The sequence below is a fragment of the Sarcophilus harrisii genome, chromosome 3 (genome assembly GCF_902635505.1).
Source record: "Sarcophilus harrisii chromosome 3, mSarHar1.11, whole genome shotgun sequence".
Lineage (NCBI taxonomy): Eukaryota > Metazoa > Chordata > Mammalia > Dasyuromorphia > Dasyuridae > Sarcophilus > Sarcophilus harrisii.
In genome coordinates this window covers 86144467-86165829 of record NC_045428.1, presented here as the reverse complement: position 1 = coordinate 86165829, position 21363 = coordinate 86144467, and the positions used below count along the sequence as shown (strand labels likewise).

General features: G+C 34.4%; 1 protein-coding gene across 6 annotated transcripts in view; it reads right to left on the bottom strand.

Moving 5' to 3' along the window:
• ENOX1 (ecto-NOX disulfide-thiol exchanger 1) overlaps positions 1-21363 on the bottom strand; it is a 663627-nt gene that overhangs the window by 424622 nt on the left and 217642 nt on the right. For all 6 annotated transcript variants that reach the window (XM_031958417.1, XM_031958412.1, XM_031958413.1 and 3 more), the window contains one exon: positions 12994-13110. The gene's annotated coding sequence lies outside the window, so the exon portion shown is untranslated. The remainder of the gene's footprint in view (positions 1-12993; positions 13111-21363) is intronic.

Sequence of the window (21363 nt, the reverse complement as noted above, 5' to 3'; positions counted from 1 at the left end):
TGGCTATAAGGGAACAAGGTCCTTTTTTGGGTAAAGACCAGAAGAGTGGTGATCATGCCTTTTCTTACATTATACAACCTCCTTAGAAGCAGTGAAAACTTACAGAACTAACCCTGAAAATAGCAACATAAAAAAGCAGAAACTTAGAACACTGTCCCCTTCATTTGAGGAGCAGAGCTCAATTTTAACATAAAGTTAAAAATCAAGAAATAGAATAGAAATAGACAGAAATAATGAAAAAACAATAATATAAAAATCTGTCCGTAAAATGTTAGTATCACGATAAGAAAGATCAAGATATAAACTCAGAAGAAAACAGTAATATCAAAATAGTTATAAGCAAAACCTCAAATTGAAATATGAATTTGAAAGAAGAATTCATGAAAGAGTTGAAAAAAGTAACATCTTGAAAATCAGCACTGGCTAAATGGAAAATTAGGTACAAAAATTCATTAAAGAAAAAAATACTTTAAAAAGCAAAATTGGCTAAATGGGAAATGAGGTACAAAAGGTCACTAAAGAAAATAATTTCTTAAAAATTAAAATTGGGCGAGTAGGAACTTGTGAGTCCATGAGACAGCAAGAAACAATAAAACAAAGTTAAAAGAATGAAAAGATTGAAGAAAATGTGAAATATCTCAATGGAAAAACAATTTACCTGAAAATTAAGTCAAAGAGAGATGATTTAAGAATTATTAGACTACCTAAAAATTCCAATAAAACAAAATTTTAAAAGAACCTGGACATCATATTTCAAGAAATTATCAAGGAAAACTGTCTTGATATTCCAAAACCAGAAAGTTAAAGGAAAATTGAAAACAATATGCTAGTCATTTCCTAGAAGAGATCTCAAATTGAAAACTCCCAGAAATATTATAGCCACATTCCAGAGCTCCCAAGTCAGGAAGAAAGTATTTCAAGCAGCCAAAAAGAAACAATTCAGATACTGAATGCCTACATTTAGTAACTTCCACATTAAAGAATCAGAGGACTAGGAGGATGATTGTCCAGAAGACTTGGATTATAACCAAGAATAACCTATTCAGCAAAACTGAATTTAAGCCTTCAGGGAAATAAAAAGTATATTTAATTAAATAGAGAACTTTCAAGAATTTCTGATGAAAAGACCAGAGCTGAATAGAAAATTTGACTTTCAAACATAAAACTCAAGAGAAGCATAAGATAAATATGAAAGAGAAATCAAAAGGGATTTGAAAATGTTAAACTGTTTATATTTCAACATGAGAAGATGATACCTGTAACTCCTAAGGACTTGATCATTATTAGAGTAGTTAGAAGTATATAGAGAGGACCTGGATGTCAACTGACTATAATAGAATGATTTTTTTTAATTTAATGGTTAAGCAAAAGTGTAGCACCATAGAAGAAGAAAGCAAAAGTAAGAATAGAGAAAAAAAAATAACTCACAAAAAAAAGATGGCAAGATCTGCATCCAGAGAAAGAACTATGAACACTGAATGTGGTCAAAGCATAGTATTTTCACCCTTTTTTGTTGTTGTTTAATTTGCTTTTTTTCTCGTTTTTGCCTTTTGTTAATGATTTTTCTTGCTCAGCATGATGAATATGGACATATATTTAAAAGAACAGCACTTTTAACCTTTTTCAGAATGCTTGCTGTCTTGAGGAAGGTAGAGGGGTAAGAGGGAGAAAAAATTGAAACATAAGGTTTTAAAAGGTGAATATTGGAAACTATCTTTGCATGTATTTAGAAAAATAAGATACTAATAAAAAAAAAGAGGTGGCCAGGAAGAGTTTATTTAGATTATTTTGAACTAGGTGAATTGCTAACTATCCTTAATCACTGAATGGTTTTGGCTTCAGTCAAACTGAGATCTGTCAAAGACCTTAGCTTAAAAAGGCCAAGGTCTCCCCATTGCATCTTGTCATCCCTAGTAGTCTTGATCTAAATCTTGTCACTGTACCCAGATAGCTCTGGATGGGAAAGTGAGGCATGTGACCTTGCATAGTCCTCCCTCACTCAAATCCAACTCATTTGTATGTCATAGTATCATCTCTCTGGTGTCATAGTCCTCTTCAAGAACAAATAGCAAACAACAACAATAATACTGGGGAATAGAAGGGAAAAGAGGGGATGGACAATGCTTTAACCTCATTCTCATTAGAATTGGTTCAAAGAGAGAATAACACATACATCCAGGTAGGTATAAAAAAATTTATCTTACTTATCGGCTATTTGAAGGAGGGGGGAGGTAAGGGAAAGAGGGGGAAAACTTAGAAAATAAAGTCAAAATTAATGTTTAAAATTATCTTCATGTGTATTCTTAAAATAAAATACTATTGAAAATTTTAAAAATTTTAAAAAGAAATTTATTTTACTCTCCAGGGATGTAGAAAGCAAATTATTTAAGAAAAGAGAATGGGAAGAGCAAATGGAAGGGAGGGCATTAGTCAAAAACAGAACAGGTTTTTAAAGAGAGACAGACAGACAAGGAAACATAGAGACAGAGACAGAGAAAATAGGATGGAGGGAAATACACAGTTACTATAACTGTGAATGTGAAGTCTTTGTCATTTCAATTTGAAATAATTTCTCCCTAGCTTAAGTTCAAAATAAAGAAGAGATTTTGAATGTCATTAGGCTACTTTGTCCTGGTACCCATTCTATTCTGGCTGACATTTATAAGGTAGGAGGCCCATTGATCATACAAAATTTGACTAAATTTTTCAGATTATATGGCAAGAAGAAATTATGCCCCAGGAATTCAAAAATGCCTCTGTTGCCCATCTCTATAAAGGTAAAAGTAATAGATTATCCTGTGACAATCATGGGGGAGGAGGAGGAAAAGGAATCTCTCTCTTATCGTTGCTAGCAAGATTCTTGCCAGAGTCTTCCTTAATAGACTGATCCTATACCTGGAAGAAGGTCATCTACCTGAGAGCCAGTGTTGGTTCAGAAGGGGCTGAGGATCTGGTGTTTACTGCCTGACAGTTGTGGGAGAAATGCCAGGAGCAGAACAGAGGTCTGTATATGACATTTGTAGATCCAACCAAAGCCTTTGATATTAGCATTAGTGAGGGCCTATGGAAAATTACATAAAAATATATTTTAAAAACATTAAAAAGTTCTATACTATACTATATTGTATTTCAGTTTCATGATGTCATGTTTGCCTGAGTTCTGGACAACAGACAATGCTCTTGATTTTTCCCAGTCACCAATGGAGTAATAAGACTATGTGCTTCTCCCAAGTTTTTAGCAATGTTATTAAATGCCTATAAAGAGAACAAACATGGTATCAAAGTCAGCTACTGCACTGTTGGTAAAATTCTTCAACTTTAAAAGGCTACAGAACAAAAACTAAAGTGGAGGGAGTTCTGGTGCACGATTTTTTGTCTACAGATGGTTGTGAACTCAATGAATCCTCCAAAGCTGAGATAAAAACTAATATAGACCAATTTTCTTGTTGTGATAATTTTCATCTAACAATTAACACCAGAAACAGAGATACTCCATTAGCCAGCACCACACCATTCATGTATAGAACCATTAGTTACAGCAAATAAAAAAGTTTTGGATGCTGTGAATAAGATTACTTACTCTGAAAGTATACTTCCCAGGGATGTATATATTGATAATGAGGTTGACACACTCAATGCCAGAGCTAATTAAATATTTGGGAAGCTCAAAAGGAAAGTGTGGGGTAGACTACCAAGTTGAAGGTCTACAGAGCCATTGTGCTGATTTCATTGTTGTGTGCCTATGAAACCTGGACACTATACAAGCACTATGTCAGGAAACTGAATCCCTTCTATTTGAATTGTCTTAGGAAGATTCTCTGGCAGGAGAAGATACCAGACACTGAAGTACTTTCTTGAACTAAACAGCCAAACATTCAAAACCTAGTGCAGAGGGCAAAACTCAGTTGGGCTGGCCACCCTGCTTGAATGCCAAATGTTTGCTTGCCAAAAAGACTACTTTATTGAGAACTCACAGAAGTCAAGTGCTCACAAGGTGGATCAGAAAAAAGTGAGACAAGTCATTCTGAAGGTCTCTTTTGAGAACTATATAATTAATTGTATAACATGGGAGACACTTGGCACAGGACTGCCCAGCATGGTGTGCCTTCATCAGAAAAGGTTCAATGTCTTATGAGCAAAGCAGAATTCAGTTAGGTCAGAAAAAAACATGAGACATGCAAAATAAGAGGATCTATCCCAAATGTCCACAGGGACAATTTGTGTCTGCCTTGTGGCAGAGCATTCCAAGCTCATATTGGTCTGATCAGTCACAGTCAAATACAATAACTTGACTCTTTACATGGTAATGTAATTTTGGTTTTCTTTGACAATGAAGGACCACAGTCAACCAACCCAAGCAAATATAAAATGGAAATTGATAGTAGAATGAATTAGAAACCAGATTCCAACAACATGTTGTTTACAAAAACCAAACTTGAGACAGAGAGATATGTACAGAGTAAAAATAATGGGCTGGATCAATAAATGTTTGTTGATGAAACATTTTAAATATTCTAAAACATTTTACTTAGTTTTTAAAGATAAGGTAATTTTATCAGTAGAGCCTATGGGATTGCCTACTGAAACAAATATTACTTTAGCAAGATCTCTGAACTTGGAATAAGGAGCTACTGAGATTCAAATACTTATTATCACAGATTCATCAATTTAAAATTGCAAAGAATCTTGAAGGTTATGTAGTCAAACTCTTTTATTTAACAGATAAGGAAAGCAAGATCAAGAAATATGAAGCAATTTTCTCAGGGTCATATAAAAAGTTCATATTAGAGCCATAAGTCAAACTGTAGTTCTCTGACCAAATTTAGCCATTATTATGGAATTCTACGTGCTTACTCTCTAACACCGTCAGATTTTTCATTTGTAAAAGGGGACCATTATATTTGTAGCAATAATCACACAATATTGTTGTGGTTTTCTTCATAATGATAGTGTCAGACATAATTATTATTGCTACAAATGAAAAAATATAGAAATTAAATTGTAGTATTGTGAATAGGATTAAAATAAGGATCAATGATTAAGGAGAACCAAGTGGGAAAACACAAAGGGCTAAAAATAAGAACAAATCTAAGACCTAGACTGGAAGAACCTGTTAGGGAACAGGAATAGGGGAAGTGGGGTAGAACCAGAAAGATATTGAAAATATATCAGAATAAGTACAAACATTCACATTCAGAGAGGAAGAGAAAGAGAGAATTGGAGAGGAAGAAAGAAGAAAGGAGAAAGGAAGGAGAAGGAGGAGAAGAAAGAGGAGAAGGAGAAGAAGGAGAAAAGAAGGAGGAGGAGAAGGAGAAGAAGGAGAAGAAGGAGAAGGAGAAGGAGAAGAAGAAGAAGAAGAAGAAGAAGAAGAAGAAGAAGAAGAAGAAGAAGAAGAAGAAGAAGAAGAAGAAGAAGAAAAAGAAGAAGAAGAAGAAGAAGAATCAAGAATTGTATTTTATGTGGAAGACATTAAAAAAAAAGTAACCACTCACCATTACTCCTTTTGTCTCCTGGTTCTCTGTCAATTCTCCACCTATCTGTACTATATTTCATTCAGAGATGCCAAAGCACTAAAGCCCCCATTTTGTTACTCTCTCAATCACCTGTGTTCCCAGGGTTCAAACAGCAGTATTTCAAGATTAAAATTAATACACTTTCCCCTTATCCCACAATATGACAAAGTATGAAAATATAAAAGGGCTCAAAGAGGGTTAGATAAATTCATGGATGACAGAAGCCAGTGTAGGCATGGGATCTTTTCTTATTCTTCTAAAACCTATTTCTTATTATTTTAAAGATTCAACAAACAGTGATTTTGAAACAACTTACTTCAAATCACTGTGAAACAAAGGAAGACAAGGGGAAAAACGACTACTTTACAACTCAGAATACTTAGCTAACCAATCTGGAGTAAAATGCAGAACAAGAGGCAGCATCAGTCTGACTTTGTCCTTGACCTCTAAGGATGGATTTGCACCTGTTCACTGCTGAAAGGAAAGGAGTGGGTGGGTGGAGTGGAATAACAAGAGAGGTGCTGTATAATTAAGTCAAAGGGAAAGAGAAGGAATATCTCAACAAGTTTCTCTTTCCTTTCTTCTCCACTTTGGTCTCAAAGTTGAAGCATTCAGGGTAGGTGTGAATTCTGATTTTTGCCAAGACTTTTTTGCAACTGTTAATTACTCTTCAAGTAGAATGCTCTAGTTCATAAGGACTAAAGAAACAACACACACACACACACACACACACACACACACTCTTACCCTAGATATGGCTATGAAAGAAAACTAGGATCTTTCAAGATTCATTTTTAATCTTTAAGTGTAACAAAAGGAAAGGTAGAAAATAGCCCTTGAGGTTATAAGCGGTTGAAAACAGAATTTTCAGGCTGAATGGACCATGAGTTTGACTGAATATGACAATTCTTATGTTCAAAAGAATCTTATTATAGGGTTTATGGTATTTTATATCTGAGTATTTTGTATTTTGATTCTTATTATAAGGTATTGGAGAATGATATTTGATCCTTCCCCTATAATTCCAGAAATTATAGGGAGAAAAGTGATTTCTTCAATACTCAGGATCTAAGCTTTTTAAAATAAAAATGAGCACAGAAAGCTGCCCTCCAAGAAACAAAGAGATGGACAACCAAAATGATTTTCCATCCAAGATATTAAATTGCTTACTCGCAATAATGAAGCCAGCCTGTGGCAGTTCCTGATTGGTCTCTCACAGAACTTTTCTGAACTGACTTGAACAGATGGAGGAACTGTACGGCTAAAATGTGATGGATATATTTAGCTCCCCAAAGTCTGGAGTAAAACCAGAGTGAGGATCAGGAGATCAAATCTTTAGCAGTAAAGGCAGAAACACAGTTGTTATGGATTTTTTTTTTCAGTTGAACTGAGTATAGAAGAGTTTATTCTGAAATACACTTTAGTGTAACTTGACCTTCCAGTGATTCTTTTCTTCTTTCAGCATTGATTTTAAATCTGATATTTTGACCTTTCTCTTCCTTCAACAACAACATGAACTTTTGCCTAGAAGTGTTATTGTCCCCAAAATTATTAGCATTTCTACAATAGTTTTAAATTTTGAATCTGCTTTACAATAGGCAGGCAAGATACTATCAGATCAGTCAACTACTGAAAGAAAGCAGCTCTTAATGAAGACTGACAAGGTTTATATATTTGTATTTTTATATGTACATATAATGGAGAATCTTATAAATCTAGGTAGATCTGATTTGAAAAATTAACCCCCTTCTCGAGAATCCTGATCCCCAAAGATGTCATCCTTTTTCCCACCAACAAGTTTTGTCTCACTGGTATTCCAAAGTTTCAGCTTTTTCTCACTACTACTCACTTAGGTTCTGGGCAATGGCAGAGATATTTTTCTTCTCTTTTTTTCTCCGCTACTCAGCAATAATATATGACCCTTCTATAGGGAAAAAATGTTAAAGAAAGGAAATTTAAAATATCCAAATATTCAAATGTTTCTGTGGCATTATAAATATGGATATACCTCATGAATATACAGATAGTAAGCCATTCATGCTTATCATCCCTGTGCAACTCTTCTTCATGTCTTCCCATCACTTTGTGTGTGTGTGTGTGTGAGAGAGAGAGAGAGAGAGAGAGAGAGAGAGAGAGAGAGGAAAAGAGGGAGGGAAGAGAAGGGAGAGGGAGAAGAAGAGGGAGAGGGAGAAGGAGAGGGAGAGAAAGAGAGAGAGGGAGAGGGAGAGGGAGATTGTTGGGGATAGAGGCAACCACCTCACTTTTTCCTGATGTTACAAGAAACACATGGATTATACATTGATTATCCCTCTCTCACAATTGACCAGTCCATTCTATGTTGAAATTAAACATTTTTCAAATGTTATACTTTATTCCGGTTTTTTCTCATGATTACTTATTTACTGCATAGCCATTAACATGTGCCTACCTATTGTCTTCTGCATGCTATTAATTTTTATTTCTTTGAAAATCATAAGCAGAAAGTATAGCTCATAACTGTATACTACCATGAATAGGGTGTTGGTATTTAAAACATTCTGGGAGAAGTTTGAGACCTATGGAAAATAAAAACTTTGTAATTCCCTACTCTCCCCAAACACACACAAATATAGTTAAGACAACTTACTTCCTACTATTTAATTTTGGGCCCAATATATTGCCTTTTTGCTCTGACTATTGAGAACAAACTACTGATGGTTAAGTTCTAACATTACTCTTATGACAATATATAATAGTTTGATCAAAAGGCATTATCCATTCTTCAAATGTGGGAAATCCAGCCTCATTTGAGTGGTTATAGGTCTTTACCAGGTGATTCTGCCATATTTCAAGATTTGTTATGCTTATTGTTCTTCCATTTTGATTTTTAAATGTCCTTAGAATAACTTTGATTAGTTGCTATTTCAAGCTTTAAATCAGTTTATCACTGTTTCATTAGGTTTTATGAGGCAATACTTTCTTACAATTCCAACAATTATTATCAATAACTCATTTGCATAGATCATAATGAAATCTTCTGAATACTTTATACTGATTTTGATTTTTAACTTAATTTCTGGTGCTCTAAATATGAGATCCTTATATACAATTACCAACAAATAGACACACGAGTGAAGGAATTAGTGGAGTATTAATTCTGATATTGTTGCTGTAAATGAAAGAATATATTTTTAAAGAAGCTAAATGAAAAGAGAGCTTGCAGGTAGTCTTTAGATAATAAAACTTCGGCATAGTTGCTTTTATCATTCACCTAAACAAAGAGTGAAGGAAGAAATTGAGTCAGAGATATCAAGAATACTTTCTTTAAGAATCCAAAGATATTCTACCAGAGAAGCACAGGATATTTTAACAAACAGAAAGCAATTCCATAATGATATGGCATGGAGTTCAAGGTGAGAAGTTCCCTAAGAGATGGTATTCTAGTCCAGAAGTCCCTGATTGAAGATGACATTTTGTAAGTTGTTTCAGCTCCATACTGATTGAGAAAGTTATTCTTGAATAAGCTATCTGTGTATAATCACTCCCCAACTTGTTTTAACTGGGATAACAGAATAACAATAAGTAAGTTTACATGCTTACAGTGACACCAGGGAAAATATTGGTCATACATGCCAACTCATGGCAAATAAGCTTCACTCTTAGTTCCTTCTTTCTTTAATGAGTAAGTCTCCTCTTTTTCCAACTCTGATCTTCAACTTTTTTATTATTTCTTTTCTCTGACTAGAGGATTTTGTTTGTCCTGGCTTTCAGGAATCTGTTTATCAACGCCTTAAGGTCAGGACAAAAGAACATAGGGTCTTAAGGTAGGATGCTTTCTCCTAAGTTTCAGAACTCCTTCCTCCTTCACCAACACTTATCTTCAATTCAGTAGCTTTACCTCCTACCTCCTTCTTGAGTCATTAATCTGTAAAATCCCTAAATTTCTCCTTTGGATCTTACATAGAAAGACATTTCTCCGTTCTAAGTTTTCTTTCTCAGACTTCAAATTTCTTTCTCTCACCTTCCTTCTGGGAACTTTATATTCTGTACCTAATTCTTTTTTTCTATTTTTCTCGACCTCTTCTTTCTATTCCTGGCTTGATCTGCCCTCCACAAATTATCCTTAGTCATAATATAATGGCCAGATTTGTGACTAATGGTTATGTCTCATGCTCAAACTATTGCCCAAGATGAACACCACACCTCAGAGAGCCCATGAATGTAGGTCCCCATGTCTCGCTCTGTGAGTTTAGCTTTCCTACAGACCGTTACCAGCATAAATTTGTTTCCCAGAATGCCTCTCTAATCTAGGACTGATCCTATAATTCTTGATGGTCTGCTGCCAGACCTCAACATATTGGCTGAGCTGAAGAACAGACTCTCTGGACTCAACAATCTCATAGTCAACCTCTAACCACTGGTTTTATGCATCTCATTTCACCCAGTAGCCTGAATATGACCTATACCTCCTGCTTTCTTAGAGAAACAGTTTAGTCAAATACAAGAATAGAGTGAAACTCTCCAAAAGAGAAAATTTGCACATAGAGAACATTTCTTTTCTCCATTCATAGTAGGATGAAACATTAAACCCTAAAACTCTTAGAAGTAACTGAATAATAATCATAATTACCCTGATTTTATAGGAAGGATATTGAGGTGCAATGCCTTGCATAAAGTAGGCATTTAAAAACATGTTTGTTGAATTCATTTGGGGAACAATGGAATAAAGCATCTTGCAAGACACAATTCACACTAACATCCCCATGTATAACTGTACTTTGCCTCTTTCTCACAGCCAGAAAGTTATAAAAAAAAAAAAAAGAAAGAATTTGGAAAAAAACAGATTTATGTATCAGATAACATAATGCAGGGGATAATTATGCATCTTAAACATCTTTAAAGGCTTCCTAAGTTAAGAACTCAGAGTTTGGTTATTTTTTAAATTTCAAATATGCCCATTCCCAATTTCTTGTTTACAATGAATTTTTATAGCAAGACAGCTCAATTTATGAATTCTGGCCATTGGATATTCAACCCTCTAATGAGACTATAGTATGCTTTGGTTGTAAAGCTTTGTGACATTTAAGAGTATTTAACTGATATATTTAAAAAACAGAAAATGCTTCTCACATAGTAAAAGATGCTTTTTGGATACATTTCCTCAATATACTAAGAAAATTTCCTAAGTGATATATCTTTCTTTATAATGAAATAACATCCTTTTCTGTTCTTTGATGAGCTATTGTTTATGAACTTGAGTTGAATTAAACTATACTTAATTTAAGTGGGTTTACAATATTTTGAAGAAAGCTGTCAAATAACATACTTTTCCTCAGAAGTAATCCTGAAATATTTTTTTTTCCTTTGATGCCTATGAAATCTCACAAAGCAATTAGGACCCAACAACTTCTAATGTGAAAATTCCTTTGTTTAGCATATAAAGTCTTTTTCAATCTCTCCTTAAACTAATTTTGAGCTTTATTACATATTACTCCCTTCCATGTATACCATGGTCCATCCAAAATGACGTCTTTACTATTGCTCTCATACGATACTCAGTCTCTCATATGCAAGTTTTGGCACTAGCCCCATCTCTGCAATATGAGTATATTACATCTGCTCATCTCCTTATCCCTGAATGTTTAATTTTCTTCAAACTTCACCACAAGCAAGCACAATCTTGTGCAAAAAACATTATCTTAATGTCTCCACTGCTAGTATCTTCCCTTCAAAATCACTCTGTAGCTATTTTGTGTGTGTGTATATGTGTCTACATACACATACATATATAAGTATACACACATATAGATGCATATAAATATGTATATATATATACATATACACACACACATACACACACACAGACACACACACACACACACACACATATATATATATATATACTATCCTCCTATAGGGATCCAGTAGTCAATTCATAAATTTGTCTGATTGAAGAAAGAATGACTCAAGAATCCTTCCTTGTTAATGACAAAATTATCACTATACTTTTAGTTCATAATCAGCAATGACTCAGATAAAAGCATTAATGACACACTTATCAAACCTGCAGATGACACAAAGCTAGAAGTAATAGCTACCACAGTGAACGGCACAGCTAGAATCCTAAAAAATCTGGATAAGCTAGAGCACTGGCCTGAATTCTAAAACGGTGAAATGTATTATGGATCAATCAACCTCACAACTATAAGATGATATAGTCACAGACAAACAGTAGTTATTTCATCAAAGATTGGGGAATTTTGGTGGACTAAAAACTTAGTTTTAATTAGTGTTGTGATGTGGAAGCCAGAAAATTTAATGCTAATTTGGGCTGCAATAAATGGGGCGCAGAATACAGGAATGAGGAGGTGATAGTCCCAATGTACCCTGCCTTTGTAAGACCTCATCTGAAGTATTTTTTTGGTTTCATGCACAATGGATTAAGAAAGACATTTTCAGGCTTAGAAGTATTCAGAAAAGGTCAGTGGTATACATAATCTTCTTAGTGTGTTTCTACTGGATTGATGATGATGATTACTCAAATTTATATTTAAATTTTAAGTTTGCAAAGTGCTTTTCAACTACTATTCTCATTTTATCCTCAACAACCCTGAAAAAGGGATGTGAAAGACATATGGTAATTGGTTGAAGAAATCGGTCATGTTTAGCTTGGCAAAAGAAAGAACCCAAGGAGATATGATAATTATCTTCAAATATATGATGGGCTAGTAAATGGAGGAGAAATTAGACTGTGTTTGATCCCAGAGGTCAGGACCAAAACCATTGGGTGGAAGTTTCAATGAGGCAAATTTAAGCTTGATCTAGGTAAAATTTCCAAACAAAAATGAAAGGGGCTACCAATTCAAGATCTCTTTGGAGATCTTCAAGCAGAAGCTGCATGACCACTCATGGAATATGTTATATGGGAATTTCTTCTGTACATGATTTCAAAAAGATAGTCACTGAATCTCTCCTATGCTGATATGCTGTGATTCTGGCAGTTGAATATATGTTTAATGTCTTAGGTAGCTTGACAGTACAACTCAGTAGTATGTAGACCACCAGTATCTGCTATCACCCATATCACTGCCATCTGAGGACACTGAACAAAGGCATGGGAGATACTATCATAGAAGAACAACATACTGAAATGAATTTATTACAGTGATTTTTTTTCTCCATCTCTGTCTCTGTATGTCTCTGTCTCTCTTTCTTTCCTCTAGCATCTTTCTCTTCTCTCCCTCCTCCCCTTCTCCAAACTCTCCCATCCTCAAAGACAAATAGATCTGTGCAACTGTATAAAATGGCAGTCTTTAAACAACAGCTAAGTAGTTCAATATTCCCCTGTATTTAAAGTGCTAACTGTAGGTGGTCTCTAGAATGAGCCCAGAGCTGTGACCCTTACCAAATAACTTAAAATCAACTGCTTCCTTTCCCTACAGCCTAACGGTCTGCTTTGGTTATTGTCACTGCAGCTCATAGACCTTGTACAATGGCATACCTTCAAAAACACCCAGTGGTTTGACTTCAACTCTTGGACTTCGACCAGTAAAGAGTAGTCCCGAGTAGCTACGTCAGTATGCTTCAAAAAGGAGATCACAGATTGTCCTGGCCATTCCTGTAGCAAATGGAAAGAAAAATAAATATACCACTATACAAAGAGTAGCGATTTCTTTGAACTTATACATGTATCATTCTCAGTACCATAAATTTCACTTTGAAGAATCTTATAGACTTCTAGACTTTGTAGGCAGTTAGTGACAGTGCATACAGCACTAAACCATTAGTCAGAAATAACTGAATTTAAATCTGACCTGAGACACTTACTATGGGATTCTGGGCAGGCAGATCACTTAACATCTACCTGCCTCGGTTTTCTCATCAAAAAAAGCTACTTTTCAGGGTTGTTGAGGATAAAATGAGAATAACAGTTATAAAGTACTGTGCAAACAAAATCTAAATATAAATTTGAACTCTCATCAATCCAGTGGAAATACACTAAGGAGATTTATAATACAATAAACTGTTGTTATTCAGTTGTTCCAGTGGTAAATAATTCTTCATGATCTGATATAAGAGGCTCTGCCATTTCCATATTCAGGCTCATTTTACACATAAGGAAACTAAGGTAAACAGAATCAAATAACTTATCCAGCTAGCAAATATCTGAGCTTAACTCAAAAAGATGAGACTTCTTGACTCCAGGCCCATTGCTCTATCAACTGTACCACCTAGCTTCCCCCAATAGAATAAAAAAAAAAAGGACAAAAATGAAAATTGTGGAAAATTGGGAATATATTAATGCATTAAGAGCAGGAATTGATCTAATGATTCTGGAAAGCAGTCTCAAATTATGCAATAAGAGTTATTAAAATGTCTCAGAGATTCAGGAATATTCTCAAGGAAATTAATGACAAAAAGAATATTTATAATAGCATTTGTTGTGTAGTATTAAAGAGTTAGAAATAAAACTGGTACCTAGCAATTGGGAAATAGTTGAACAAATGGTGATACCTGAATATAATGAAGTAATTTTGTGCTGTGAGAATGATGAATATTATGAATACAGAGAAGCATGGGAAGATTTGTATAAATAGATGCAAAGTGAAGCTAGGAAAACCAGAAAGAGCATAAAGTGTAAAATGGAAAAAAATGCTAAACAACAAAACAATGAAAATTGAATGCTGACAAATTAAAATGACCAAGCTTGGCTTTAAAGAGCATAGGAAAAGATATCTCATATTACTTCTTTATAGATGTACGAGATTATGGATGTGGAATTTCTATAGCAACATATTTTTTCAATAACTTAATTAGTTTTGAGGAATTTCTTTTTCCTCTTTTTTATTCTTTGTTACTATAAGAGTTGGTTCCCTTAGAGGAAAATAGAAAAAAGAATTAAAAGTGATATAAAAATGAAATAGCAGTAACATTTTAAAACAATATCCACAATGTAACTTACCTTTATATTTCTCTTTATTCTCAGTAACACTTTTACTCAAATGTCCCCTAATTCCAAGTTTGGGTGGTCTTGGGTCCCTTATAGTCAGAGCTCCTGCCCTTGCCTAATTTATTCAGTGTTAACATTGATACTATCACCATGACATCACTACCTTGGCATCAGAGGATTCAGAGCTGAATTAACTTCCAGATTAAGAAACTCTATTTGGCACCTTCCCTGCAACTTACAATATTAGACAATTGCCAAGATCACTGCAAGGTTAAGTTACAGCCAGAATAGAGCAGGATTTGAATCTAGATCTAAGTCTCTTGTAAATCCATTAAATGACATTGCCTCTTAAGCATATAGTCACATGTTAATTCCCCTGGGAAAAAAAGCTCCCTCTAAGTTTCACTGGCTCCCCGGTTTTCAATATGCCTTGTCCCAAAGATTTTACTTTATTTTTTGAACATGAAGAGTCAAATAAGGGATGAGCAGGCCCAACTGTTTATTAATCTTTCAGGGAAAAATAAACAAGTACCAAAATCCACTTACAAATAAATGTTGTCACAACTCATTTTACTGGCCTAAAAGAAACCAGAATGTGTTTTTGTTTTCCTGCCCTTGCCAACATTTCCATGCAGCAAAAAATTGAAATTTTGAATATTTCCCTACTTTGAGTTCAATGAAGAGTTCCCCCCAAAAAAATAGGGACTAAAGAAGAGAAGACTTTTTGCTATTGAAAAAAGAAATCCTGTCTCAGCTACAAATTTTTCCACAAGAAACATTCCCCATATAGAATCTCTGGATAATTTTAAGAATCCAAAGGTTTCCAGTGTTCATTCTCCCAGGTCCAAAGGTAAGTTGTGTTCTACTCAGTGAATCAGTTGTTCTATGGCTCATAATGGCAGCCTAGATACACAAGGGTAACTTGTGTATCTGCTCTCTATTATAGTCACTGAGGAATCTACACTCATTAGCTGGTTTTGTCCCTGAGGCTACTCCTTACAGCTTTCACATTAAAAAAAAATCTCCTCTTACATAAGACACGAAATTTTTAAAAATCCCCCTCATAGATATCATTGAGTCACTCAATTACCTCTGAGACAGATATAAATTATGCATTCTTTGATTCTCTTTAAAATTTTAGAGGCACATGGGGACAGAGAAGCATCTCAATGGTACTAAAAATATAAGATATTCCAGAAAGAAACAATAACTTGTATGATATTAACTTCTACAAGAGCTCTGAAGGCTCCCTGCCTGGTCAAGGGAAACGCATAAAGCACAGAAACCTAACAGCAGGCTTGCATGCTAATGGCTGCTGGTGACAAGGACTCATTGAATGTCACTGCTTCACATACTATGTGCTGTTCATTTTTCTTATCTATGTGACCTCTCCTTTCCAATGACTGATGGAACTCCTGAGAATTAGCATCTCTCTCTTTCCGGGCATCTGCCACCAGGAAGGCTCTCAGAAGTGTCTATTCAACAACCCTTCCAATTCCCCCACCCTCCCCCACCCCAGCCACAAATAAAATAAACAACCAGCCTACTCTGTGGGAACGAGGAAGATTATTTCTCTTATATTATGGGAAAAGCTCCTTGGTAAATCCTCAGAGCTGATTAGGTTTCTATTTCTATGTGCTCCCAAGTCTAGCCATCACATGTGTGTTCTGATTTCAGAGGTGGGCTTAAAATGTTCATAATTGGTGTGAATAGAATGGAAGAGCTGTGGCTGCAAGAATAAAGAAATTTCAGTGTTCTAATGCCCTGCTGCTACGATGACCTATTTCACACTAACATCTGTTCAGTGCTGATGAACCACTCCAGATGTAAGCTGGCAAAACCACACTGGAAGAATGGTGTGCAGACAGCCACCTAGTGCCACAGATGCTTCCTTCCTTGGCTCTCACTTAACATGTGCCTGATTAATTTTTCTTCTACCATGGCAATTACTTGGCTTATAAAAAATATCTCAGAAAGTTTCAGAATCTTTATATATTGTTCACCTTAGATTTTTGCTGATCTTGGAAAAAGCAAAAGGACAACATCCAAATAAATGAGTCCCACAAGACAAACTTAATTTTTAGCATCAGTCTTGGGTAGTTTCAGGTAAGATTTTGGAAAGTAATGATGGAGGAAAGAAAGTCAAACTTCAGGATCTTACATTAAATGTTTTTGTGAGGATTGAACATTATTAATTTTTTCTTAAATTAAAACAAAAAAATTAGATTACTGTTCAGATGCTAAAATGTGTACCACTCTCACCCAAATACATGCGACATCTGTGTAAAATGCCTTCAGCCCTTGACCTAATAAGATTAGTGACAGGAATATGGATGACCAGAATAGCCAACAAAATACAAAAAACATTCTGTTCATGAAGCACAATATTTCTCCTGTCATTTAACCATTTCCCCCCCCCTCAAAGTGACAACATGGACTGCAAATCTCCAAGGCTAATGCTGTATTTGACAGACTATGTGCTACTTAAAATACAATAATATATGTGTCAATCTAGTAGGAATGACAGAGGTCATACGAGGGACTTTTCAGGTAGTTGATGGTATTCAAAGGTTATAAAAATGACAATCAGGAAAGCAAAGAACCATGATACAAAACATTTTTCCCCAACAAATTATCAGAAAATTGGGCATTGTCATGAGGTTCTACAAATCTCAGAATCCACTCTTCTGAATCATTTCATAGCATATGCCTCCCCTTATGATTTGACCTTAAGGGGACACTTCAATGATTTCTAATGATACCAATGTGTTATGTCAAAATCAGGACCATAATGGAAGTTATTCTTCAAAGTTACTGCTATGGATACTGGTGCTAAAAATGGAACATGGAAAGAAAATCATTATTTTTCTAAAACTTTTTTAAATAAGCATTTAGGTTTTCTCTTAAAAGAAGTTATTTGTATCACATTTGTAAACCAATGGACAGCAGTAGTTAATGATAAAACACAAGGTTTACACATAGGTGTAATTGGGACTAGTGAAAAAAGAAAAGTATTGGAGAAAGAATTAAATATTTGAAAAATAAACAAAGCCAAGGAACATAGAAGAGAATTTGGACCTAGATGATTCATATGACAAAAGGAATCTTGACAAGTTCAAAGAACAGAAAAGCAAATGAAAGGCAGATGCTAAGAAACATAGCAAAGGGATGGGAGAAGTTATGCCATATTGAATTCAGGGTGGTCTAACCAAGTTTTGAAAACTTTTTAGAGATAATGCAAACAAAGAAGAATGATATTTGCATGTCTCTTAGCAGTTGGCCTTTAAAACTTTCTCAAATATAAATACTTAAATCAGAAATAACAACACTAATCCACAGCAACTTAAGTGTAGGAGTTCTTAACTTTTTTGTACCACATACCCGTTTTGATAGTCTGGTTAAGCCTAAGGATCCCTTTTCAGAATAATGCTTTTAAATACATAAGGTAACATATACAAGACAACAAAAGAAACCAACTAAATAGAAATAAAGTTACCAAAATATAGTATTAAAAAAACAAACAGACCTCAGATTAACAACTCCTGCCTTAGAGCTTGGAATAAACAGATAAATAAGGAAAGCTAGCAAAGAAAATTGGTTATTATTATATGTGCACCTTTGACTTCAGAAGAGATCATTTCAATAAATCCAGAATCAGTATAGGAAGAATTTCATTGTCTAAAAAGAAAACAAATAATTCTCAAGAAGGAAATACTGCAGACATAGTTGAAACTTATAAGAAAAAAAAGGGGGAATTAGAGGGGATTTTAAGCAGATGAATGAGGCTGCATAGGAAACTCAACAATGAAATGAAAATTTTAAGTCAGGGAAAAAAGATGGAAGTGAGGTTGAATGATAACAAACATGACAAAGAAGCCAGAATTATTATACTTTGCCAACTGAAGAAGTGTCAAGGGACTAAAAAAAAAAGTCAATACCCAATTTTCATAAAGAAGGAAAAAAATTAGGCATTTTAGGTTAGAGGATGATGAACTTAACATCAATTCTGGTAAAATTCCTAGACTATATTATTAAAGAAATAATTTGTGTTCATGTAGAAACAGAAGAATTAATCACCACCAGTGAGGGTGTGTTCAACAAGAACAAGTCATCTTAAACCAACATCATTTCTTTCTTGACAGAATTATTAGATTTGTAGATTAGTATATAGTATGTGTAAATTTCAGTAAGACAAATTTTATGAAAAACCTAGAGGTATATTGACCACCTGATAATACAGGCAGATAGAATTGTACCTGGTTGAATGACCAAACTTGGTCAAGTTATTGTCAATGTGGAAGTAATTCTCTGATGAAATGCAGTAGTAATCTGATCCTCTCCCTGGATTATTTTACATTCCATATTTTTATCTATGGCTTACTTGAAATCACTCCTGCTCATCAAATTTGCAAATAAGGCAAAGAGTAGAGTTACTGATATATGAAAAAAATCACAGAATATTGAGTATTTGAGGTTCTGAAAGCATAAAGGGTGAAGAAAATGGGGCAGTCAACTGAAACGAGTGAAATATTTTTATGTCTCTTGAACATTCAAGGAAAAACCACATGTGTTCAAATCACAGTCTGATCTCCCTGGAAATGAGAAGTGGATACAGTCTCTAAGGAATGAAATAAATACTTCAAGAGGAAATCAAATAAGTCAAAAAATACAAACCTCTTTCAGGAGGATTAGAAGGCAAAAGAATGAGATAAAAAGAAGGGGGAAAAGTCCACTGCTGAATTTTAGGCAATAGTTTTAATCAACCTTCTTCCAAATGGGACAATGCCTTTCCTGAAGGAACTCATAATCTAATGTACATAGGTTACTATGTACAAACAAGATGTCTTCAGAATAAGAGTCCTCAAAATATTAGCCTGTGAGCCTGATTTTGACTCTTGGGTAAAATTCTGAAACACATGTTTTAAAAGATGGTTTATAAGCATTAAGAAATATAAATAGTGATCACAAAGGACATAGATTCATTGGGAAGTCATGCAAGATTAACTTCATCTATTTTTGACAGGGTTACTGGTCATCACAGTTAAAAAAGTTGTATCATTATATGCAATTGTTTTAAAAGATGGTTGAACCGCTGATCCAAAGGACATTAATTAATGAATCAAATTTAACCTTAAGGTAAGTTTACAGTAGAGACGCTTAGAAATGTGTTATTGGCCCATCTCTGTACAATATTTTTACTGATTACAGAATGATGATTTGACCAATTATAAGTAACACAAAACTGAAATACACCATCATCTAGATGAAAGAATTTAAATTCCAAATGTTTTCAGTCACTTAGAATAATAGATAATCTAATCAAATGAAATTTAATAGGATGTAAAATCCTATAATGAGGTTATAAAGACATTAACAAGTACAATGAGTGGGAGGAGCAGCTAGATATCATGTGAAAAATATTTAAGAATTTTAAAAGAATTTTATGTAACAATACAAATACATTATTTTAAATAAGTAAAATGATCCTTAGTAGATTGTCCTCGGTTGTACATTAAATGTTCACCTCAACTTTCAAAATAATTTTATTATATATTTAAAAGGCACAGGAAATTTTTATTGCTAGATTTGCTTTTTTATTTCATAAATAATAAACAAATTTTGAAAAAATACATGGCTACAGAATGCAATTGAAGAATGCTTGCATCTACAGAGCAGAATTAAAGAGCAATTAGGAGAGAAGAATCAACTTAAGAACTGCAAGATAGCAACCACAAATTTTAATTATGCATAACTAACTGGCCTTCTCCTGAGATCATTGTGACCTGAGGCAGGCATGCTTGAGAGAAAACCAAATAGCCAAGAAGGAGTTTTCAAGAGTACAGCTGTCAGTGACCTCGTGGCTCAGACTCATCCTTGTGAAAGCTAAGCAACACATCATGGCAAATATAACTTTTCCATGGATGCATACACAAAAAGCCCAGATATACCAGATACCCATAGATACAGAGCTATACCATAAAGAAGTCTGACTTGACCCTCCATTCTGAAAAAGATAAACTTGGTTGTTCTATAATAGAAATTTAACAAACCAGCCTTTTATACTGGGAAAGATTCCCTACTTTCCCCAGATTTTATGAGTAACCAGAAGGAATCCAAATGCAATAGACAGATATAGTGTTTCATATATACATACATACATATGTACATATGTGTATAATGTCACTGTGTATTAATTTCCTGTAACTGGAACTTAATACATGAGGTCCTAGTAGACATTCCCTTTCTCTCCAAAAATAAGGTAAATTTGCCTAAGAAAATATATCTATTTATCCACAAGGAGAGCTTATTCACCTAGAAGAATATGACCCATTTTGTCACCTTCAAAATTATTCATTTGTACCACATCAAACTATATTGAATACATGTTGTAATGAATCATTTTTGAAAAGAAAATGATAATGGTTATCACAAAAGAAGCATGTAATGAAGAACTGTTATAAAATATGACAAACTTAGCTCTGAATATTCTCTGGAGATATATGCAAGAAAGATCGCTTTTGGTCATGCACACACACACACACACACACACACACAGCTTTCAGAACAGAATTGACTATTTTCCTCAACTTGTTCACATAGCAAAAACTAAAATTGAAGGGGAGTGTGGAGAAGGAGGAGCAGGTAGTCCAGCAATTAACTATTTCTGCTGAGACATGGATAAATGACTACTTGTAATGTCTTGGTCACCATGGAAATTAAAAGGCAAACTGAGTATGATCAATTAATCAATCAATCATTTATTATGTACCTACTATGTGTATAGCAACCCAGCATCTAGGTGGACCAAAGGGAGTGAAGTTGACAAGAGAAGTCTTTTGTTGAATTTAAGGAATTTAAAGAGATCTTTGTTGCTGTAGGGTCTCCCCAGTTGACTTCTCACAGCTGTTCCCTGAGGCAAGC